General features: G+C 51.0%; 1 long non-coding RNA gene across 1 annotated transcript; it reads right to left on the minus strand.

The window, feature by feature from the left end:
* Positions 1-958: 958 nt before the first annotated feature.
* On the minus strand, positions 959-5,650 carry LOC125946773 (uncharacterized). The gene is made up of 3 exons (XR_007467870.1): positions 5,483-5,650; positions 4,570-4,679; positions 959-1,058 (listed from the first exon to the last, which is right to left on the minus strand). It is a non-coding gene; the product is annotated as an uncharacterized LOC125946773 (long non-coding RNA).
* Positions 5,651-5,853: the final 203 nt, after the last annotated feature.

The following is a 5,853-nucleotide window of genomic DNA, read 5'->3' on the forward strand; positions in this document are numbered from 1 at the left end:
AGCGTAACCACCGCGTAAAGCCAACATGACGCCTTTCCAATATGGCGCCGGTAACCGCCGACTTTTTCAGAAAAGCTCAATGTACCAGGAGCGGTACGTTTACTAGATCATTTTTACGATACTATGTCCAACCCAGCAACCGACACGCCATTCGTAATAGGCAACGGCGAACCTCGCACAATAAGCGCAAACGCAGATTCATGTTGACACCGTGTTCGAAACAGGGTCTCGCTAAAAATCTCGCGGACGGGCTCGGTTCCAGACAGTTTTCGACCGAGGATAACCTCCACAGAGTGTCGTTCTGACCACGGACAAAGCGCGTTCTGACCACGGAGTGTTTACAAGTGGCGGCGCGCATGCCCGCTTCTGGCTAGGGAGCCTACATGCAAAACGGCGTTGCATGTAGGCTCCCTATACTTCTGGCCGACGCTGTTCTTCCTCGCACTCTTTGCGCGCGTCAGTGGTCGGAGCGACGCTCCGCCCGCGTTATCTGTGGGATCAGCCAGCCGAGAACTGTAGGTGAGGGTGGAGTGGAATCAAGCAAATGCATTGGGACAAAATTGCAGGCTTGGGCCGGTATTTTGTAGCGATGCGTTACCCTTTACTCTATGCTAGTCTTTTCATCCACCGTTCACGGCCGGCTGATGCCGTTGATAACGTGAGCGGACCGTCGGATCTGACCGCTGACCGAGCGCGAAATGCGCGAAAAGGCATTAGCATCGGAAAAGGCATCACTACATTATACCGGCCCTGGTTTCACTTTTTGGCGATACCTCAGCTGCGCAAAAAAGTAAACGTTTCGGTGCTGTCTTTTTTTTTTTTTTGCCAGCGTTATCGCAGTCTATGTATCGAGATATCCGGAGTTCGGAGCAGGGGCGTTTCGAGATAAGAGGTGAAAAACCCATGGAGTTCAAGATATCGGAGTTCCAGTTGACGAGGATTTATTGTAGTTTGTCTCGTTTGACTAAGCCAATTTGCTGGGCTTTGAATGCAACATCATATCGGTAGAGACTTACCGCTCATTCCGCTGACGGCGGTGGACTCCATCATCGATTCTTCTGAAATCGAAAGCAGTCGCAGTCAGTAGACCTCAAATAAAATCACATTTTCACTTTTTTGTAACTAAGCGATGGAGGCTAAAGACAGCCGTCTGCAAATAGTCTATGGACATTCTGTAGTTATAGATGAGTACATTCTTCAAGGGAGCCCTGTGTAGCATGCCATGTATTGCCCAAACAGACGCATATAGCTTGGAGCGCGATTCAGCAACCGCGTCTCGAGTCAGAACCCTTAATCCCAACTGCCCATAAAACATGCCAAGATGCCAGGTCACTCATTTTATAAAATCAGAGCAACGATTACACGAATCCGGTTTTCGCTCACACTTTGAGGGGGAAATTCATGAATCCTTCCGCATTTATATGTTCAACAATGTAGTGTCGGGCGCAAACGAAAACGCTGGCGAACTAATAAACCTACCCAGTACTGAAACTCAATTCCCTATACTTATATATCAGTCCTAAGCTGGCACGATACGGAAGCTAGCTACATTTGTGATAAGGTGGTGCGCAATATTTTAATGTAATGTTCGCATTCCCGTGCAAGCTGAACACTGGTATGTTGCACATTCAGCGCATTCTTATCATTTTGCACGCAACGCAGCGAACCGGCCCTTGTTCTTGTTCCCCGTTCTACAGATTTCTTCAACTGTGCCTGCGTTGGTATACGCGCTTATTTCAGTGCACTCTACACTAGAGCACTGGACGGGCCGATTTTTGCGGCCCTGACCCGGCCCGGGCCCGTTTTTACATTGGGCGGCCCGCCCGAGCCCGATCAAAACTTTTATGTCGAGACCCGGGCCCGGCCCGGGCCCGGAAATAATCTACGTTACCCGCCTGGCCCGGCCCGCCACCCCTTTACTTTAAGCCCGAGCCCGGCCCGAGCCCGGCTCGAAACCGGCCCAAACCCGGCCCGAGACCGAAAAATACATGTTTGTTTTCAGAGTTGAGAAGCCCGAGAATAACTCGCAGAAAGCCCGAGCCCGGCCCGGGCACGCGTCAAAAAACCCGAGCCCGGCCCGGACCCGGGTCAAAAAGCACACGCCGTGCCCGAGCCCGTGAAAAAACTGCTCTACCCGGCTTTCGGGTAAGCCTGAGCCCGTGCAGTTCTCTACTCTCCACCTCCTTTTTATTTCCTTATTTGTTCACAATTTTATCAAGCTACAAGATTGCACATGCGCACTTCTTATCGCACTTCCGATTGATACGCATACAGGCTTTGATGGCGATTACGGGTGTGAGTTATGCTTATCATTCATTACTTTGCAGGCTGTGCGAGTTTGCAGTTTGTGTATCTTCGAAGTCTACGCGCCTTATCAAGTTACTGTCAAATGGTGTTGCGCATGGGCAGCCCCATTTAAAAATGCTCAAAAAAAAAAAAAAAAGGGGGGGGGGGGGGCTGTAGACTTCGTATTGTCACTCTGACCAAAGGCTGGCTCCTGGAGTCGAAACGTTGGACTGTTTGAATTGAAACTTGGGGGTTTTACGTGCCAAAACCAGAATATGATTATGAGGCACGCCGTACTATGGGGGACTACGGATTTAATTTTTTGACCACCAGGGCCCCCAGCGCACGGGACACGGTCGTTTTTTTTTTATTCTTTTTTTTTGTGTTTCGCCCCCATCGAAATGCGGCCGCCGCAGCCGGTATTTGCCCCGCGACCAGGTACTTAGCAGTACAGCACCACAGCCGCGAAGCGCTGCTCAGCAACCGCGGTGGTTGAAACGTTGGACAGTAAAGAAGTGTTTTCGTGTACGTGTTTTAACGCGACAGCGTTAAGGGCCCCCGTGTCGCTGAAACTCCTGCGTCGGCGACCGGCGTGCGATGTCGGCTCGGTGGCGGAGAAAAGCACCCACAACTACACCAACCACCTCGACCGCGCAGGCCCTCCACGTGGTGCGAGGTTTTGGTGACCAAAGATTGAATTGAATCGGTGTAAGCTTGGGCTTTGTAAGCTGGCTTTCGCACGTTCAGTGTTGCAGTGAAGGAAGCCTACTTGCCGTATGCGAACAATGCGACTGCAAACGGGTCCCGATAACGCTATCGCGTTCTACTCTTAAAGGCGAAGCTTAAGTGTCCTCCAATTCTTTTTATTTTCTTACGCTATATTTTATTTTATTTTATTTATTTATTTGTAGACCGTCACAACCGCGAGTATGTATCTCAAAGAGCCACCTGTATGCGTAATTTTCAGCGCGAAAGAACGCATTATTTAGCTGAAAGAGCCATGTACAGCCCGTGTGAAAAGTAGGTGGGCCACTTCGCACCTTGGGTATATTAGATGGCCTCCGAGAGCAGGTGGTGCGCGAGAAAGACAGCGCGTGCTGCCTGATCTCCGAGGCCAGGGCATCTACTATATCGTTCGGTTGTAAGCCGTGGCTCCCGAGGCGCTTCTGACGATAAACCCTATGAATGGTGAGCACGAGGCTTCTTTTAACAAAATGCTCAAACGTTTTACATACCGCAGGAACTGCTTTAAACAGCCTTTTGTCAGCTTGGTGACGCCAGGCTACCTGTCCCCCTGTAATTTTGACAACACTGTTCGACGTTGTTCGGACTGTTCGACGACGTTCGGTCGAACGACGTTGCGTTAGACCATCGGAAATTGCGATTTCCGTAGAGGTAAGTGCGAAAGGACATGTGCTACTTCCCACTCGGTGAGAGAAAACAGAATCGCGTTGCTATCTAGTACACTCTGGCACAGCAAAGTGTTGAGACACCGTGAACTGCAGCGTAAATAAATGGAAAGATAGCCTCCGAGTTTGGCGCGTCGTAGGCGCCAAAACCGGAAGTAGTGTCGTCTACATGAACATCCAAAATTAAACTTGAACTGCGCGTCACGCGGTGACGTTCAGTAGGCGTAGCTTTGAGGGCACGCCCTGCTCCGCCGTAGCCTTCGCAGCGCAAGCCACTGAAGAAGGAGCGGGAGTATACCGCGAAGGGGGGAATCATAAGCAATCTGATTGCCAATAACTCCGCTTCTGATCTGATGTACTACTTGCGTCAAATTATTTCTGAAATAGTGCGTTTTACCTTCAAATGCATTTCACGACTTCCAGAAAAAGTGGTTCAGGGCCCCTTTAATAAACCACACCTTTTCTAACCTGTATACTATGCCTCCTATATCCTAACAGTTATGCAGACGAAATATCGCCCTCTCGCGGATTTGCGTGATGATCATCTGCTTACGCACTTGCATGAGACCAACTTTCGGTGGGTCCCGGCATAAAACACTTTCTTCGTTGTACGGTAAAGGAGCTTACCGCCACCCGCCAGGGTGGCTAAGGCGTTGCGCTGCTGAGCACGAGATCCGGGATCGAATACCGGCCGCGGCGGCCGCATTTCGATGGAGGCGAAAATGCAAAAACGCCCGTGTGCTTGCGTTGTAGTGCACGTTAAAGAACCCCAGGTGGTCAAAATTAATCCGGAGCCCTCCACTACGGCGTGTCTCATAATCAGAACTGGGTTTGGCACGTAAAACCTCAGAAAAAAAAAAGAAGGAGAGCTTACCGCCCATGGTTGAGCCGCAACAGTCGGGTGCCTTAGCCGAGTAGAGAGCGAAACAGTGGAGACCAACAGGAACTGCGCTACCGTTCTCTCACAGCTGGTCTGCGAGAAAGCTGAAAAGAAATGGAAGGCTGGTTTGTTGGGCGAGTCGGTATTCCATTCCCGAGGCCGCAGAAATACGAAGAAATGAAAGGCTGTGTCCGTCTTCCCTTCCTTCGTATTAGGTGATTGCGCACAGTTTGCCTCAAGAAAGTGTAAATGGGACGAGGACGGCGAAATATTGTTCTCCGCACACGTTATATAAACAATGCAGCATAGGAGTTGCACCGTCAAACTGGTGGATACTCGGCCATTGCACCGCGCTCAAGGAAGCAACAGATAGCTGGAAATACTGCACTGCGCTTCTCCGAGATGCCGACCTAACGGTATAATCGTGCCACCTATAATTAATGCGGAAGGACTCTGCCATTAGTTGCATTCAACACACCTTAGACTGGTGGTCCCGCAGCCGTCCGGGTTGGCTGCGGGACGTAAACAGCGAAAGAAAGAGAAAGAGAAAGAAACTAAAGCAAAATGTGGCGTCGCTTGTGACGATTATATACGCCAGCCACAGACGCGCGCTGCGGTTCACGCTGCGGTTCGCCCAACGCAAGGAACGATTTTCCAGCGCACTTAACGTCGCGTCGCGCGACGGCGGCGAGTTCATCTCAAGGCGCGTAATACACATGCCGTACATCGAACTGCATGCTTAGGTCATGCAGCGCTGGACGACCGGCATCTTTCCCAGAAGGGTGGGGTCGGAGGGCCACAAGGCTTACGGTCTAGATCCGCGAGCGCCGACAGCGTACATCTTCCTCCGCGAGCTCTCCTAAACACAAGTGTGTCCCGTGAACCTAGACGGGACGCAGATTCTCACCTTATGAGGTCGGGACGTGGGCGCTGAACAGGGCTGGAGACGTTCAGGGCGATCTGCTCAGGACCGGGGAGGACAAAGAAGCTGTGACCGTCCGAGTCGAATGACAGCAGGAACTGAGAGCGACGGTTAGCTGGTTGACTGGTTCCAGTTGGTCAGTTGGCTTCCTTCCAATTGGCTGGTTCGTTCTATACGATTGGTTGGTTCGTTCCAAATGTTTGTCTGGCCCACTCCAATTGGTTGGTGTGTTGGCTGAATTCCATTGGCTGCGCCGGTTGGCAAGCGCGGCACAACCCACTATAGTGACTAGACACAAAAACGGGCGCTCGTGGAGAACCGCCTCAACGTACTTAGTTTATTTCAATAATTAAATC

This window comes from Dermacentor silvarum, chromosome 7 (assembly GCF_013339745.2).
Source record: "Dermacentor silvarum isolate Dsil-2018 chromosome 7, BIME_Dsil_1.4, whole genome shotgun sequence".
Lineage (NCBI taxonomy): Eukaryota > Metazoa > Arthropoda > Arachnida > Ixodida > Ixodidae > Dermacentor > Dermacentor silvarum.